General features: G+C 39.8%; 1 pseudogene; it reads left to right on the top strand.

Moving 5' to 3' along the window:
* The first annotated feature begins 8,354 nt into the window (after window positions 1–8,354).
* Window positions 8,355–9,159, top strand: LOC116629305 (annotated as a pseudogene).
* Window positions 9,160–19,760: the final 10,601 nt, after the last annotated feature.

Genomic DNA, 19,760 nt, shown 5'->3' with positions numbered 1-19,760 from the left:
GGTCCTGGGATCGAGCCCCACATCGGGCTCCCTGCTCAGTGGGGAGTCTGCTTCTCCCTCTCCCACTCACCCTGCTTGTGTTCCCTCTCTCGCTGTCTCTCTCTCTGTGTCAAATAAAGAAATAAAATCTTTAAAAAAAAGAAACCTAAATGGAGTGAAGAGGATATCCCTGGGAGGGAAGGAGGCAGGATCAGTGAGAGGAGTGAGTTATATACATTATATACTTCAGTATATAAAATATACATTAAGTATATTACAAATAACGGTGCAGGTTTTTCACTGCCAAAGAATGGAGTTACGAAGATGGAAAGAAACCCTAATTGATTGGAATTGAAGATGTCAGTGTAAACTCAGGGCTTTATAGCATTATCTATATGATAGATAGAGAAATAAATATCCAGTAGTCTCCCCTTATCCACAGGAGATATGTCCCAAGACCCTCAGGGAATGCCTGAAACCGCAGCTAGTACCACAACCTATATCTGCCTTGTTTTTTCCTGTACATATAGATGTATGATAAAGTTTAATTTTTAAATCAGGATTTAAGAGATTAACAATAATAACGAATAATAAATAGGACAATCATAACCATATACTGTAATAAAAGTTCTGTGAATGTGGACAATCATAACGATATACTGTAATAAAAGTTCTGTGAATGTGATCTCTCTCTTTCTCTCTCAAAACATTTTTCTGTACCGTGTTCAGCCTCCCAGTAACCACGTGAGATGATAAAATGCCTATGTGGCGAGATGAAGTGAGGGAAATGACATAGGCCTTGTAACATGGTTGTCGGGTTACTGTTGACCTCCTGACGATCATTGAGAAGGAAAATCATCTGCTCCCAGACCGCGGTTGGGTGATCATAGTAACCGACGCCGTGGACAGAGGAACCACAGCTAAGGGGACGCTACTGCGGAGTCGCTGGCGCGGGGGTGGTGTGCGTGTTCACGTATATTTCCCAGCCCTGTCCCCCGCAAGGGCCTGAGAAGAGCAAAAGTGATATGCACACCTAGCAGCCAGACCTTGGTTTCTAAGGACTTTTATCCACTGGAAACAGGGCTTCTTTAAAGAAACAGCTGATTCCAAGGCTGGGGAAGAAAAAGTACAAGATGAGCCTAGAATATTTTATTGTGTCTGAAGGCGAGGAAGTATTCAAAAAATGATGCGGACTTGTCAGAAGACACCAACGCCAGACTGGAGGGGCTCCTACTGGCCAAGTCCGAGATAATTTCAAGGTCAAAATATATACAAAGTAGCAGATTATAACCAATTAAATTAAAATTTTAATAAATGTACCACTCCGGTGGGGGGATGTTGACAACTGAGGACATTATGCATGTGTGGGGGCAAGGGGCATACAGGATATCTCTGTACTTTCCTTTCAGTTTTGCTGTGAACCTAAACAATTCTAAAAATATAGTCTTTAAAAATACATTAAATTAAAGAGGAAATCATGAGCCCATATTAATAGAAATAATCCACTGAACAAACACATTGGAACTATGATGAGACAGGATTTTACATAGTCTCAAAATATCTTTTCAAGAACAAAAAAAAAACAACCTTAACTGCAAAGGGACAAAGAGTAACTTCACAGTGGACAAGCTGACAGACACCACCTTATCGAAGTGATCAAAGCGAACACCACCAGCAATAGGACAAAATGTAATTGTGCCCCACCTGGTAAAATGCAAAGAAAGGAATGAAGCATTACTTTTGAGATCTTCCTGCCAAGATGCAGAACCTGAATCTAAAGATAAGGAAATATTAGACCAACCTAAATAGGGCAGTCCGTAAAATAATTGGCTTAAAATCTTCAAGCGTGTCAGGATCATTAGTCAAGGAAAGGATGAGGAACTGCTCCAGATGGAAGGAGACTAAAGAGACATGACAAGTATATGCAACATAATTTTGAGCTTCATCCTTTCGCTATAAAGGATATCACTTAAATGTGATCTGAGGATGAGAGGATAATAAGGCATCAATGTTAATTTCCTAATTTTGAGGGTGGTATTATGGTTATGTCCTTCTTGTAGGAAACACATTCAAGTATTCCGGGGTGCTGACGCATAATATCAGCAACTTACTCAAAAATAAGTTCAGGAAATAAGAAGTCCTTTGTACTGTAGATTCAACATTTCTGATGATTGGGATTTTTCCTCTAAATAAAGAAAGAAAGAAACAACAATATCACATTTACACGTCAGCTCAATTCTCCAGAATTCGGCTTGGTTTCAAATACGTTACAAGTGGATCTTCATCTTTCAAACCCCTAGCAATATACTGCTTCCCTTAGCAACTGACTAAAAGTCACATTGGTTCTCACTTAACACAGTTCTTAACAAATTATACTTGGTTTTCCGTCTTTTCAGCCAATGACTTTTTATATAACCACTGTTGAGGCTGACAAATCCAGATTGCCAGAAGCATGCTAAAATAAAAATAAAATTAAAATTAAAAATAAAATAAAATTAAAATTAAAAAAAAATAAAATAAAATGGGTGAGTGTATTTAGCTCGCTGTAGCAAGGGACAAGGCACCCACAGGAACCACAGGAGCATCTTCATAAGTGGGAGTTGAGAAAGGCTTTTTATGGGATATGAGTTTTTGCTGGATGATTCTAAGGAGTTAAAAAAGCAGGGACCAGTTCTGGATTAGAAGCTGTCAAGAAGCAGGGGAAATTCAGTGATTGGGAATCCTAGTGCTTTTTGTCTGAGAGGTGGAGAAGGAAGGCAAGCCGAGAGTCGCCGTTGGGGAAGGAAGCAGCAATCATCCCCGTCAGTCAGAAGAGGGGGGTGTTTAGTCATTTCTGTGGTCAGGTGGCGGCCTTGTCTATGGCTTGTTCCTAGCCATAGTTCTATAGAACGCACGAGTTCTATTGAGAATACTGTGGCCTGGTTGCCATCAGGGCTATTTTCTAATTTCTCACCAAAAAGGTGGAAGGAGATAAGTAGTCCTATAAGAGGCAGACATGGTAGACAGAGGAAGTAATCACTGCAACCTGTAAGTAAGGGAAGAAAACACAGAGCTAAAATAATAATATGAAGAAAGGGGAGGAGAAGAGCACGAGGGGGAGGAGCACGAGGGGGAGGAGCACGAGGGGGAGGAGCACGAGGAAGCCGCAGCAGCAGCAATAAGTTGGGTGCTGATTCTAAGGCTTTACATGCACCAAACATTTTCAGTTCTCAAAGCCACACAGTAAATTAGCTAATACTATTATCTCCATTTACAGATGAGAAAACTGAGGGACTGAGAGATTAATTTGCTCGATATCACTCAGCTAGCAAATAGCAAAGCCAGGGTCACTATGCAACACACAGTGCTGAGCTTATACACCCAATGGCCAAATATTTAATGAAGCTACCATACACCAAGTACTATCCGGGTATTACAGGAAATAATATGATATAGCACCCTCTAAAATATACCTGAAAACCTCTTCCAAACATTTGCCACTCTCGTCAATCCCCGTTCCTCACCTCAGCTCCACGTTTTCAAAGGCTATAATGTAGTCTCATGTTTCATGATTGACATACAGGATCAATAATGTACTTCCCTTTAACTTAACCACAACTCGGTCCTTTATCTCCCTTCATTCTTTTCTCCATGCTTACATTGTTTTCTTTTTTGAACTCTATTGCTCATGTATGCTCCATGTGTTGTGCTAATTGCCTGCTTATATATCTGTATCTTAGGAGACACTTTTTATTTATATTTTTGGCTGCTCAGCATCTTGATTTCCTTTTGGGGAATTACTTACCCAGTGGTGTGCTGATAAATATTTAAAAACTGGCTCTCCAGGTGGAGAAAAAATATTTTTTAAATAGTATTTTTAATAATAAATGTTATTTTATTATAAATTTTATTATACATTTTATTCATAAACTACATTTTTTATAAATTTTACTCATATAAAGAACATGTAACAATCTATAAATAATAAGAAAATATATAATACTCTCTCTTCATTGTAAACTCCATACAACAATGAATTCTCCCAGAATGCTTTTGTTGTTTTTGTAACTTTTGTAGCCAAACTACAAAAGTTGTAGTGATGACAAAGTATAGTTACAACTCCAATGTTGTTGGTGTTTTCCTGTATGAAATGAGTAAGGTAAAGGAAAACAACAGAGATGTATGTCAGAACTTTGTTTGTCGATGACATGAGTTCTTTGTTGAATCTTACAATAGTTTTTGAATACTGAGAGAATATTTCCTCAATTTTTTGAGCTCTTCATATGTACTGGCTGAAGATGTGACACGATTTTAAGTTTCATCTGCATTATTTACATTTCTCCATGACTTTCTTAAGTCTGAACAACCAACAAAATAACAAATCAAGTCCTACTTTGTAGCATTTGTGAATGTGTACCACATAAAACAGACCCACCCTGGCCAATTTCAAGCTACCAATGTGATGCACAGTAGCACAATGTATAATATTTCCACTCCACAGCCACAGTAGATGTAAATAACCTTAAGAACATAAATAATAGTAAAATGTAGTAAAATCATTAGGAGGTGGTAAGTTTTGAGTATTTATTATCTTTGTTTCAATATAATTTATTTAATTGCAAGTTAATATAATTTAATTTTAATTAATTACTCTTTTTAACAACTGGCTTATAAACTTCCTGAAAATTTAGTGGTTGGCTCTCATGAGCAAGCAGTGCAAGCCAGTCCAGCCTACAACTGCTTCTTCCCCACGGGTCACGGGTAGTCTTGGGTAGGGGGGACCGTCTTCCTGTTTCATAAAGGAGACCACAGGAAACGGGTCTCCGGTCTACCTTAAGGAATCAAGGGACAGGCCTAGAAACTAAGCTTGGCCCCTTATGTGCACTCTCCTGGGACTCTGAATCTCGACTGACTCAAAAAAGGAGGGAAGAGACAGTTGGAGAGATCCATCCCCCAACATGGCGGCAGCTGCTAACCAACCAGCTCCTGCTATGGAACTGCGCTATGCTTCTCTTTCTATTGTCTGGAGGTGCCTCGGTCACTGCCTCTCTCAGCACCTGTTCTCAAGCCTGTGATCCTCCCATGTTCTTTCCATAAGTTATATTTGGTATGTTTCTATTGTTCACAATCAATAAACCCAACAGTTACCGCCTGAGTTCCTTAGAAGCAAGGGCTGGATCTTCCTGTTTCTAAGTCTTGCACCTCACATAGTTCTAACACAAGGTGAAGGCTCAATAAATATGTGAATGGATTTTATAGTTGGGATGACATTCCGGATTATATAGATCATATACAAGCCCCTAACATAAGTTGAAATAATAAAATTGTGTTCTGAGTTCCAGAGAATAGGAATGAATGTTGTAGCACAATGTTTCTGCACGTGGTAATGATATAGAAGTCCCCTCCCATTCGGCAAGGGATACGTTCCAAGGTCCCCAGTGGATGCCCGAAACCACAGATAGTAGCCAGCCCTATATATACTGTTTTTTCTTATACATACATACCTATGATAAAGTTTAATTTATAAATTAGGCACAGTGAGAGATTAACAAGATCTAATAATAAAATAAAACAATTATAACAATACAGATCTTCCTCAACTTATGATATGGTTACGTCCTGACAGAGCCATTATAAGCTGAAAATATCGTAAGTCAAAAGTGCTTTTCCTACACCTAACCTACCAAACATCATAGCTTAGTTTACCAACCTTAAATGTGCCCAGAACACTTACATTAGCCTAGAGCTGGGTAAAATCACCTAACACAAAGCCTATTTTATAATAAAGTGTTGAATAGCTCATGTGATTTAGTGAATACCGGACTGAAAGTGCAAAACAGAATGGCTGTGTGGGTAGGGAATGCTTGTAAGTGTGTGGGTTGTTTACACCCATGATGGCGGGGGCCCCCTGCAGCTACTGCTCCCAATTCCATGGGAGAGGGTCATGCCGCTCAGCTGGCCCGGGGAAGAGACCCAAATTCAAAATTCAGAGCAGGGTTTCTACTGAATGCATATCACTTTAGCACCATCCTAAAGTCAAAATATCATAAGTCAAACCATCGTAAGCCAGGGACCGTCTGTATACTGTAGTAAAAGTTATATGAGGGGGCACCTGGGTGGCTCAGTCGGTTAAGCATCTGACTCTCTATTTGCGCTCAGGTCATGATCTCAGGGTCATGGGATTGAGTCTCATGTCAGGCCCCGCACTGAGTGTGCAGCCTGCTTGGGATTCTCTCTCTCGCTCCCTCTCTGCCCCTCCCTGCTCATGCTCTCTCTCTCTCTAAAAAAAGAATAAAACAAAATAATAATAATTATATAAATGAGCTCTCTCTCTTGCTCTTTCTCTCTCTCTCAAAATATCTTATTGTACTTTACTCACCTTTCTTCTTGTGATGAGGTGAGAAGATAAAACGCCTAGGAGGCCCCATGACTTAGATTTAGGCTACCACTGGCCTTCTGATGATTCGTCAGAAGGAGGATCACCTGCTTCCAGACATCAGCAACTGAAACTGCTGAAAGCAAAATCGCAGATAAAGGATTTCAAGCGTCTTTGTCAATAGGTGTCCCTATATATTACGATGTTGACAGTTATCCTGATAATAACAAGGATACTGGCTGGTAGTGGGGGGAGGTGATGGTCGTCAAGGGTTTGGATATTTCCTGTGCCTACTTCATAGGCTCTCTACCCACCTGTTACTCCAGCCATTGAGGAGGCCATGAGTGTCACACAGGTGAGCCCCGCCAACCCCTCACCTCAGCTGCACCACATTCTCTGGTACTCTCTGACTTCGCAGCATGGCACACCCATGTGTGCCCAATTTGGAAGTGAGGAATTAACAGACAAGTCTTAATCAATGGGGATTAGAAGTGAGTAGGTAATTCTTCCTCTCTTTTGTCCTCCCAAGAGAAGATTCTGAGGAACATTCGTTCTACATGGCTTTTCAGAGGGTCCCCGCAAGACTGAGCCCCAGTGGCCCAAGGTGATGCAGATTCAGGAACATACTCCTCTGTCAGCTTTCTCTCCCTCCCTACTAGTCCCAGTCGCTCACTCCTGTTCCCCCGGATCATTTCCCAAATAAACTGCCTTGTTTCAGGCTCAGATTTTGGGGGAAGACCAGACTAAGATAATAACTCTGAAAAATATTTTCTTAAAAGAAAGTGTGATTTGGCATTTTTTCTCTTCAACTCTTCCTAACATCTCAGTTATTCACAACTTTTCCTCAGTTGAATCAAAATTACAAATGTAGTTGTCAGAATTCAACAGTAGGTATGTGTAAAAAGATAAATGTCCCTCCAAAATTCATATGTTGAAGCCTCTCTACTCCCAGAACCTCGGAATGTGACCATATTTGGAGATAGGGCCTTTAAAGAGAAGATTAAGTAAAAGTGAGGTCATAGTCTGAGCCATAATCCAGTCTAGGGTCCATAAGGTGAGGACAGAGGGAGAAGGTGGCCATCTGCAAACCAAGAAAAGAGGCTTTAGAAGAAACCAAGACCTGCCAACACCTTGATCTTAGACTTCCAGGCCCCAGATGGTGCAAATAAATAAATTTCTGTTGTTTAAGCCACTCAACCTATGGTATTTTTTTATGGTAGTCCTAGCAAACTAATTCAGTATGTTATCAGAAAATAGCCTTTTTTTTTTTTTTACCCTTTACTAGTATAGGATCTACTTACCAATCCATCAAGAGAGAACTATTTTTAGAAAAGTACAGAGATTTAATATTCATAATGATACTCTGAGTCATTGAAAAAATGTAAAGTTATTTCTAGAATTCTCTCTATATGACACTGATATATTTTCTAAGGTTTTGGAGTTTAATGATACAAAACTTCTCTTATCTGGGACTACAACTTATCAGAAATGAAACATTTCCACATATTGCTATATAAATAATACATCTCTACTGTGGCAGACTTTTCTATCCTTCAGGTTTAGAAGGAGCATTCTTTTCTCATGTTGCCATAGAGAGAAGCATGACTTGACATTATACTAAACACTGATAAAACCTGGAAATGTTCACAGACTGTGGAAAGTATCTCAGATTGTGGAATAAAGAGTGAGGATGAATTACATCAAGTTGTTTTCTGTATTGATTTAATGCCTCGTTACTTTTTCTGGATCACGGAGAGTTCCCAGAACACTCCGCTTTCCTCTTTACTTTTCCTTTGATCGATACAAACCAATTGTGCTTGTGGATCGGCCATTGTTACTCCCACAGGAAGGAGAGAGACCTGGAAAAGATAAGAAAACAGGGGAGGCCGACATGGTGAGGGCTATGAGCTCAGCCAGAATGAATGAAAGGCAAGACACTCTCTAAGGGGAAAAAATTATTTCAATTCTTTCTCCCATAACCCACAGTTAAAACTCAGCATAGAGCTCTCTCCTCCAGCAACCCAAGATGCCGAAAGGGAAGAAGGTGAAGGGGAAGAAGGTGGCCCCGGCCCCTGCTGTCATGAAGAAGAAGGAGGCCAAGAAGGTGGTCAATCCCCTGTTCGAGAAGAGGCCCAAGAATTTTGGCATCGGACAGGACATCCAGCCCAAAAGGGACCTCTCCCTCTTTGTCAAATGGCCCCACTACATCTGGCTGCAACGGCAAAGAGCTATTCTCTATAAACGTCTGAAAGTGCCTCCCGCAATTAACCAGTTCACCCAGGCCTTGGACCGCCAGACAGCTACTCAGCTGCTTAAGCTGGCCCACAAGTACAGACCAGAGACAAAGCAGGAGAAGAAGCAGAGATTGTTGGCCCGGGCCAAGAAGAAAGCTGCGGGCAAAGGGGATGTCCCCACTAAAGGCCACCTGTCCTTCGAGCTGGGGTTAACACTGTCACCACCTTGGTGGAAAACAAGAAGGCTCAGCTGGTAGTGATTGCACATGATGTGGATCCCATTGAGCTGGTGGTTTTCCTGCCTGCCCTGTGTTGTAAGATGGGGGTTCCCTACTGCATTATCAAGGGGAAGGCCCGGCTGGGGCGTCTGTCCTCAGGAAGAACTGCACCACTGTTACCTTCACACAGGTCAACTCGGAAGACAAAGGAGCTCTGGCAAAGCTGGTGGAAGCCATCGGGACCAATTACAATGACAGATACGATGAGATCCGCCGCCACTGGGGAGGCAACGTCCTGGGTCCAAAGTCTGTGGCTCGCATTGCCAAGCTGGAAAAGGCAAAGGCTAAAGAACTGGCCACCAAACTGGACTGAGTGGACGCTGTTGAATTTTCTGTACATAAAAGTAATAAAACATTGTCTTTCAGCCAGTGTCAAAAAAAAAACAAAAACAAAACAAAAAAACCCCTCAGCATAGAGGGATCATTGGAAAATATTAAAGAGCCGTGATTAATATCCTATGCAGAAATTTTATCTAAAATTGTTAGGAGGCTGGCACACAAGAAAACAAACATCCATAAGTAAGCAACTGCTGCTTGATAGCAGCACATCACTGTTCACGGTTATCAAAACGCCAGCCTTAAATTCCTGCAAGAGTCACAATACATATTTTCTACAACAACAACAACAACGAAAAGAAAAAATGTTTCTAAGTTTGAGTGTATTGGCTAAAACTGATTCAATCAAATGAAGTTGTCCGTCATGGAAACACACCACTGTGGAATTCTGTGACAATAGGCAGAGAAGTGACTTCAGCAGAAATGACATGACGTGGGCTAGAGAAGCACACTTCACCTGGAAAGCATGTGCCGAAGATACACAAGCCCATTGTCTATGTAATCCCAAAAAGGACAGTCACAAAAGGTATACTACTTCTCCCAAGGGATTGTTGAATGAAGACTGAAAGGCCTTTTGATATCCCACTATTTAATTTGTTTGATGTGTTTATAAACATTGGGGGGCCATTCTTTAAAGAGCACATGAGAATGTAAATTGCTCTAGGCTCCATTGCTTTGAACCATGTGTAATGTGAACTAATTACATAATTTAATCCAGAACAGTAATGAGATTACTGGTTAGTGATCAGTCAGGTGCTGGATCACTTTTATTGGTCATCAATTTTTAAGCTCAGTTGAGGGATTTACTCAAATGGCATATTTAATTACCACAGATAAAGGAGAAATAAGCCAACCACCAAAAAAGAGGTGGCCATTAGGGGTTACCTAAATCTCTGTGTAAGATGATAGAAGGAAAGTAACCTCACGCTGAGTTCATAATAACCAGCCTTCATGTCTAAGCTTCAAAGGCTACTCTGAAATACAGATGTGTTCCTTCTTACCACAATCGGTGCTTCCTTTTTTATTCTGCCAGTGAACAGACCGTTTCCTTCCTTTATCCTTTCTTGCTTTCATGCTTTATTCCTTGTATTAGGAAGGAGCATAAGCCCTGGGCCCCATAGACAGTCTGTCGGGAGGATGAAATAGATAGAACTGGGGGAGAAGCTCTGAGGCTTGCACCTGAAGCAATAAACAGAAACTCTGGGAAGAAGTAAGAAAAGCCAATCTGGAAAACTCAAGACACATATTCCAGATACATAGGGACCAAGGTCTGTACCGTACAAAGTTCTGGAATGGTTGATGCATACTAATAAATAGGCAATGTAATGCACAAATAGTGCTGTAACAGGGCAGGACTTACTTATGACTGAAAACAAATCAAAACAAAACTTGGACTCTCCCTAAATCCGTACAGAACAAGAAAAAGATAGAAACACTAATACCATTTCCCTACAAAGGAGATTATACACAAGTTCTGGATAATCTATGACAGCAACCCAGCAATGTATTTACTACTATTGCTCTCAGAGAAGGTGGAGGTGCCTTTCCTTGGCCGCTCATGGATCTGTGAGTGTGTGCGGTCTGGTGGAAACAGACACTGAATTTAGACAAACATGCTGCCCACTCACTCGCATGTGGTTTTGGCAAGGTGCTTAACCGCTCTGAGAAGTAGTTTGTATCATCTATAAAGTGTGAAGAGGAAGAATATCCACTAGGGCTATTTCCAAGGGGCTAATCACATTTGTAACTTGTTCCGAAATCAAGTAAAAAATGCACTCAAAGCACACAGCTTAGGAAATACTTGATAAATGTTCATTTCCATCTTTTCTTTTTCCTCCCACCATCCCTGTCTCCCTGTTGACAGTCACTCATGGCATAAGGAACAGAGGCAACAGGTTCATGGCCACCACGCAGGCAAGGGTGCTCAGACAGTGGGATGATTCGACTGCGTGCTGAGCAGATGCTTCGCAGGAGGGGAGGGCAGGGCGAATTGTTTCTCCCCGCCCCGCCCCCCAGCACACTGTCCACAAGAGGCACATTTTTAGCAATTTCGTGACAGTATTATGTTGGCATGAAAGGATGAGAACCAGTAAAATATGGCAGCCAGACTCCCAAATGGGAATGAGAGGGCAGTCAGGGGTGGGGCGGATGAGGCCCCTGAAGCTCGACCACACCCAGGCTGGCTCCTCCAGAATAATGTTAGATCCGGAAACTCTTTCAAGGCAAAATTACCCAAAACTAATTTAAAAATTCTGCCTCCCCCCACCGCCATTCCTTCTTTTTCAGACTAGAATAACAAGATGAACCTTTATGGCAGAGCACAGGAAAATACACAGGAAAAACGTAGACAGGTGCTAACCTTCCTGTTCTGATGCAACCATTTTGGTTGTGATTTCACATGGTTAAGTATCTTGTTCAGTACCATAGCAGTTCTTCCCAGATCACTGAGCAATTTTTCTTGAGAATACTCCAGATGATTGCATCAGGAGGCATTGTCGTAATGTGCTTTAACACGAAATGGAGAGTGGAGAGGGGGAAATGATTCAGAAGACAGGTCTGGAGCATAATTAGACAAACACTGCAGTCTCCAGCTCTCTGTCAGCAGCAGACTTGGGAGGCTAAGTTTCCACAATATTTGTAGGGAAACAAATACTCTATAGCCACAGGCTTATGCTGTTCTTGTAATGATTTCATCCAAGTCCTCAGCCCGTCCTGAAGGCTTGAGAGGATTATGAATTTCAGGACAGACACACACAGCAGAGGGATAGCCTGTAGAAGCCAAGAGCTCAGGAGCAGCGGTGCAGATCGTGACCTTGAGTTAACACTTACTGCTTGACCCAGTTTATTTCCAGTTGTAAAAGCCAGAGCTCCAGACTTCCACAGGAATTTATGAAGACGAGTTGGATATCACTTGTTCAACTCCCTCTAACCATCTCCACCTTTTTCTTTAGTCTTACTCCCTCTGTCTGTACTCCTCCATTTACCCCTCTTTCCCTCCATCCTATGATGAGGTTGAAACTACACTGCAAGGCTCAAGAAACAGAAACCCTACATTTCAAGGTGAGATAAACCCTATTCAGACCCTCCAAGCCTCCTTACTCTCCACAGACCTGATGTGAAGGGTAGACTGGGCATAATTCTAGCTCAAAGCATAATATTATTATCTTTACACATTAGGTCAAGTTATAGAAACTACACCATCCCCAGAGGAAATACCAAAGTATAGACCCACTAAGATTAAAAGGAATGTCTATTTATTTGAAAGATGGCTTAATAGCAATAGAAATATGAAATTGCTTCAGTTTTGGCAAGCACAATAAATTGAACAGAAATATCAAGGAACAGTTAAGTTTAATTTTAAAAAAAACCCAGCAGAATTAGTTTACACTTGAGCAGAGATTTATTTATGCAGCTTATCTAAAATCCGGGTAAATATTCTACTTCACGGATAACCACTATGCCTGCCACTCCTCTTTCGCAAGTCAGAATTTTCCCAACAAGAAGTAGGTTGGTTGAAGCAGGAGGTAAAATGCAGGGGTTGGCCAGTTTTCTGTACAGTTCCCGATGTAAACATTTTAGGTTTTGCAGGCCACACATAGGGTTTCTGGCCTCTGCAGCAACTACTCACCTCTGTAATTGTAGCTTGGAAGTAGCCATAGACAATATGTAAACAAATGGGTGTGGTCATTCTCCAATAAAACTTCAGTTATGAATACCGAAGTTTTAAGTTTCTTACAATTTTCACACATCACAAAATACTAGTCTCCCTCGAATTCTTTTTAATCCTTTAAAAGTGTTTTGTATGGCTCACGGGCCACACAAAAACAGGATATGGCCCATGGTCTGTAATTGTCAACCCCAGCATAATGCAAGGAATAGGAGTCATACAGGCAGAAAATATTAGTCTGAACTGGGTAAATCATGAAAACTCTCTAATTTTTTTATATCAACTTCTTGTGAGGAGAAAAAGTTATACACATGAAGATGATTTCAAAATATTATGTACTATACACATAATAGTTGTTGGTGATGTTTGTTTATATAGACACCATCACATATATAACTTGGCCACATAAAAACCCAGAAGCACACAAATCAGCATAGATTTTGTCAAAACTCACAAAGGAGCGAGTGCGCATATACGTAAGTCGTAAGATCTCCATGGTGTCAAAGTTGAGGTACGAATTTGTCTCCAATATTGTTGGCAGCCAAAGTGAAAAGGAAGCATTCGATTCAATTCAATTCAACAAGTATTTATTTTGTTAGTATCTACTAGGAGCCAACCGTTGTTCTAGGTGCTAGGAATATAATAGTTCGGACAAAGTCTTAGCTGTTGTGACACAAAATTGTTATATGATATTCCCTTGTGATAAGAGAGGATAGCAACTCTTTAAGGGAAGAGAAGCCTTCCTAGGTATGTAGTACTGAAAATAATTTTCCTTGAGGCTTCACATAGGCCACCCTGCTATGCTGTGAAGACTTTTGTCTCAATGATATGCCTATGAAAGTGTGATAGTAAATTGTTTCTTGCATCTTTCAGTGAAAACTGAGGACGGGACACCGAAGCTTTCTCAGTAAAAGTAACCCTGTTGTAAGCCAACAGAGCCTAGGGTCAGTGTATAATTTTCAGCTGCTCTAACTTAATCCAAGAATCGGACATGGATTGCTAGATAGAACCTATATCTCAAAATCTGCATCAGAATGATCTTGGAAGCTTCTGAAATATTGTCGATTTTTGGACTGCACTAGTGAATCGGAATATCTGAAGGTGGGCCTAATAACCTGCATTTTGAAAGAGCTCCTTGAGATTTTTTTTTACACACCAAATTTTGGGAAACTGACTTTTAGTAGGATTTTTTTAAGCTGTTTTCATTCTTCAGTAGTTGTGAAATCAATTCGGTGGACAGCATTTTTCATGAAACAGATTAAAATAAAATAGAAAGAATGGAATATAGTAAATATTAAAGTGGATTATACTTTAAGTATGTATTTAAATGATACAGATGGTCAGCATAGTATATTTTGCAGGAATTTTTGTTTTTATGTATACATACAGTATAATAAGTCATACATATGTATCTTTACTCCGGGCCTCACTCAAAAAATTCTGAAAAATATTGATCAAGAGGAACACATCGACTTCAGATCCTTCCAAAGTGCTCTGAAAATATCAGCCTTCTCTGATCTGAGAACCAAAAGCAAACAGTTGCATGTAGCATTCTCAGGCAAGAATCTAGAGGGCGTGTATTCTGTGCTTTTCAAATTAAAGTAGGAGACAATAGGTTAAAATCCTTTGGATGGATGTGTTTATTTAAATAAGAACATTGACTGGAAGATGATGGTGCAAAAGATAATGGTGTTTTATAATGATGGTAATAGAAGTGGAGGAAATTGGATCTAATAATCTCATGATAAAGTAATTGTGTTTCTAAAATTTTAGTGTGTATCACCAAAGGCAACTATTTATTGTTTGTATCTATGCCAGAGGCACCTATGGATATTTATATTATTACATATATATATATATATATATATATATATATATATGTACATATGTGTGTGTGTATATATATACATATATATATCATGTGCTTTTGTTCTAAACATACACTAGTGAAGGAAAACATCAACTATCCTTTGTTTGCCATGATGTTCATTCATATTTTTAAAAATACATATCGTTAGAGGGATGAGATGTCCCTGTGGATTAACACTCTGCTAAACCATGTACAAGCTCGTTACCAGTAGCGGAAGTCTTCTGGCCATAAAATAGCAACAAATTTGCCCAGGCCACTTTTGTGTTCTCCATTTATTATTTTCTGTAAAATAATAACTCATCCCAATTTTATTTATCATATTAGAAGATAACACTTAGAACATTTTGGGGCATTGGCTTCTTTATGATTAATGAACCTAAATTTAATTTCCCATCCAATGCTGTATAGTCAACTCCTTATGAATTCCTTCTCCTCCCAAAATTATGATGCATGTCCCATTGTAGCAGGTACTGTTTCAGACAGGTGCACAAAAGCATCTCTCTCAAAGACCCCCGGCGCAGGCGATGTCTTCAGCACGGCAGCATTCCAGTGAACAGATATTAAGTTAGGGCAGAAGTAAAACAACAAAGGCCATATTTCCCATTTGAACCAGTCTTCATGGAAAGCAACTTAGTTAAGTTTTAAACAATCTTTATTACTTGGAACTTGTTCTTTTAACACAGAATTCATAGAAGGGTTTAATATGTTTGTAAACTCTGAAATGTCATGAATTTTGTGTATACTGATGCATAGATTTCTCTAGGGAGTGGACTCATAGCTTTCAGCAGTTTCTTGAAAGCATCCGTGGCAAACAAAAACATCACAAAACAAACTTTCACTGCTTTAAAGCCAGTCTTTATTCTTTCATTCCGTAATTTAAACCCTGGATCTTCTCCATCTGTCTTCAGATAAGATCGAACAGAGGTTTTTTCTTTTCCTTGTACGTGTATAATTTATTCTTGAAGGCTTTCATTAGGTAACACCCTGACATTCTCTTCTCTAAAAGAGAGACAGACAAAGCTTCATTGGAAAGAATAACAGTTGAGAAGAATGGTTTTAAAGGAAGGAAAAAGGCCAAAGTCTGTCTCTTTAAAGATGTTTATATCCACTTTGCGGCAGTAAAATAAGGTACAAAACTTGCTGATAAATAATGTGTAGCTTCTATAGTACTAAGTGGAATCACAATGGAATGTCAATCCAGGTAAGTTATTAGGGAAGTACTTTTGTTAAGTCAACATTTCTCTCAAACAGTAAAGGTTAATATTAATGTGGTTTCCTAGAAAATGATCCTCTCCTTACCATAAATCACACAACCAATGCACAACAGAGGCCATTTTTGAAATATCTCTTAAAATCTGCAAACAAGGAAGTTTAAATACATAATGTGTAGTAAAAGATATGTGGCAAACTTTGTGACATGGTGAGATTCTGCACCTTTTGCTCCAGGTAAAGCTGATCTTCCTCCATTAGGTCAAGATAAGTTCAGAACGCAGTAACGTTGTGTGGATTTTAATTAAATAATTCCAAACCTTCAGGAGTAGGTCAGTTTTCTGAATTAATACAAAACCGAAGTATCACTTGTTCAATAGAAGTTTTATCAGACATTGTCAAGAAAATGACCAAATTTTTTTCATGAACACAAAATGTTGATTTCAATATGCGTGGCAACAGTTAGGAGGGATATTTTAATTTGCTTGTTCTTAAAGCACAGAAATCAATCAATTATTCCTATGTTACATCTCAAATGCATTTGCTGAACAAATCATTCCCTGCTTTCTATGGGTCAGACACTGCCCTGAGTAAGTGGTGGTTCCTAAGGGTTTGTGATGGTGAAAAAGAACAGGAATGATTCCTTAAACGTGGATAGAATGGATGGTAAATGAATAAATCACTTTGTCTTGGACAAGCATGAGTAGTGATTAAGAAATCTTGATACCACAAGTGAGACGGCAAAAAGTGAATTGTCTTAAACAATAACAACAACATCCTGTGGGCTTATAAAGGGCCAGACATTATGCTAAGAAATCAAAAGAGCTTACTGTATCTAAATTGCACAGAAACCCCACAAGATGGATATTTGTAATAGGATGCTGGGTCACAAATGACAGAAACCCAACTCCTAAAACCCAATAAAATAGGAATGTAGTTAGAATTCTGGCACCACCGGCACCAGGTTCTGGAAGAAGTGCTATCAAGTTCCTCACTGGGTCTGTCATCTCTGCTCTCTTTGCAAGTCTCCCACACTCTTCTTTCTTGGTCTGTGGATGGATTTCCTCTGGCAGGAAACAAGAGCACTACTAACATTTAAGTTTTACATCTTAAATGTTTACACCTAAGAAAGGCTATCCTTTCTGAGTTGCAAATCTAATATTCCTAGGAAGAGACACTATTAGCCAAGGTTTATTCAGATGCCCAACACCAGACCAGCAGTGTTCAGTAGGTCATGTCTGTTATATTAAGGTAATAAGATCTTGAAATGGCAATCTTTCTGATTTTACTTCCTTTTATATAAGCACTTTCATCCTTCTCCCAATTGCTCAGAGGAATCCAGAAGCTTTAGCATTTTTCTACAAGGAAAGTAAAATAAGAAAAATACATGTATACTCCTTTATGGGTTTGGTTTAATGGAGTTTGGTTGGTTGGATTTTGTTTTGTTTTGTTTTTTATGCTTCCTAACTAGTTTCTTGAGACTCAACAGGAAGTCCCTGAAGAAAGTGGGTCAAAGAGTTTATGTAACAAAGATTAAAAAGCCAAAATAGAGGGAAGGAAATGACTCCAACTCCCACACTTGGAAGGGAGATGGTTGAGGGTTACCTGGGCTGAGAGAGAGATGAGGGAAAGGTGGAGCCAAGACTTCAGAAGAAGACAGAATCTCCAGACCAGAAGGATCACAGGGGAATTAGGGACAAGAGGGAAAAGTTAGCATGAAAAAATGGCCCATCATCATAAAGTGGCCAGCTCCAGGAAGCAGAGTGGAAGCCAAGATCACAGACTATCTTTGTGCTTGCAGAAAAGCCCTGTCAGTGGTTGTCATCACTACTGGGCGGAGACTGGCTGCCATTATCAGCTGCCTCTACTTCAGCGATGTACTACCCAATATATGAGCATCTATCTATGCCTGTAACTTCGCAAAGCCTCTCGTGAACACTATCTTTGTCATCAGCCCAGGACACACACGAGTACCCCAAAACAGAGCATAGGAAACCGGACCTACCCAATACAGCAGTGGTGGAAAAGGGAAAACCCTGGGGCAGGTGTTTGAGTGGGCTGAAGAGTGGAAAAACTCACCCTTATTTCACCACTTTGGCAATTTCCGGGTAGTCACGTAGATGACAGGTAGGAAAGGGAAAATTTCAGACAAGGTGCTGGTATGGGTTGCAGGACAGATGAAAACATAATAACCTCCTAGGATATAAATATTCTTCTTTGACAGATGAGACAACTGATTTTTAAAGTTGAATACTTACCCAAGATCACAGAGCTAGGGAATGCCAAGCCACGATGGAGACTCAGCCGTGGCTCTGAACCATGACGCAACAGTGCCTCAACGTTCAGATCTTTGTGGCAGCTCCTTTAATAAATAAAAATGTGCAAGAGGTATTTGTGGAAATTTTTGGAATCAAAATTCCAACTTCTGGCACCATAGGAATCATATAGCTATCTGAGCAGCCATGGAAACAGATGGTTCTAAGATAATGCATACAGTACTGGGAGAAGGGTTTTTTTGGTTTTGTTTTTGTTTTTTGAAGAAAAACGTAGTTATCTCTATCTATCATTTTTCTAGATCTGTGTGTCTTGAGCTCAAATTGGGGTCTGAGGTTATTTTTTGTGGGTATTTTGTATATGTATATTTCCATTTTAATGAAAAATTAGTATGTGCACAGTATGGATCATTTAGCCCCTTTAAGTGATAATTTTCAAGGGACAGAGGGATCCAAAAGCCATAGAAAACATATGACTTTCATCCATATGCATTTTTAGGAGTTTTTAAAAATCTTAAATAAAATTCACAGTACTTACGGAAAAATCAAGTGTGAATTATTATGCTTCTAAATCATCATTTTCATAGTTTTGTAGTATTGTATCATTTGAATATGCCAGATATGTACTAAATGGCAAGTTAGAGAAACTGAATTCAAGTTAACTTGAGGAATAATGGAAATTTTGCCTCATGTAGCTATAAAAGATATTGCAAATATGTTGTCAATTTCTCTCTCTCTCTCTCTCTCTCTGTCTCTCACCATCCATCCGTCTCTCATCTTTCCCACTCTCTGCTGGCCCTCATTCTCTCCTATGACATATGCATGGAGAACAAGAATCTAGAAGCTCTGAGTTTATGACATTATAGCTATTTCTATTCAAGAGCAAAGAAAGAACTTCTCTCTAGCTTTCAAATGTCAAATTCCTTAAAAAAAAAAAAAAAGACCTTGATTAATCCTAAGTGGGCCACATGTCCTCCCTTGGATCATACCTGGGGCAAAGGAATTAGGTACCAAGACTGGCTGTTTCTCATTCATGTGTCTACCCTTTTCTGTGGAGTTTTGCTAATGTCAGCCCCACCAGAGTCAGTGTTGGGTAAGGAATAGGAGCGATGAGTGGCTGGGGCCAGCTCTAGCCCACTGGGTGTTGACTGTAAGCATCTCTTCCCAACTCTAGATGCATTGAATTGAAATCAGCCGTGGTGGGAGTTTTTACATAGTAGAAATCAGCATACACTGCAATCCAATACTTTTTTTTATTTGCCTGAAGGCAGTTTGTTGAATATTTACCAGAAACTCCTACATGGGAGCATTTCCCCCACAGGGCTGGGTTTCGGAAGACAAAGGGTGCAGAGGAGAGACAGGCTATGCTACTATCAGACCCATTTATTCTCTCTGAGTGCAACCAATAGGTAGTATCTATAAAACCAGCAGATATATTAACTTTTGCAATATATAGCTACTTTTTCATGAACAGAATTCTGGGATTAAGGAGGTCTTTTTTTTTTTTTTTTAATTTATTTGTGAGAGAGAGAATGAGAGACAGAGAGCATGAGAGGGAG

The sequence above is a fragment of the Phoca vitulina genome, unplaced genomic scaffold (genome assembly GCF_004348235.1).
Source record: "Phoca vitulina isolate PV1807 unplaced genomic scaffold, GSC_HSeal_1.0 scaffold3, whole genome shotgun sequence".
In the NCBI taxonomy this organism is placed as follows: Eukaryota; Metazoa; Chordata; class Mammalia; order Carnivora; family Phocidae; genus Phoca; species Phoca vitulina.
The sequence above is the reverse complement of the archived record's forward strand: the minus strand, read 5'-3'. Positions and strand labels throughout refer to the sequence as shown.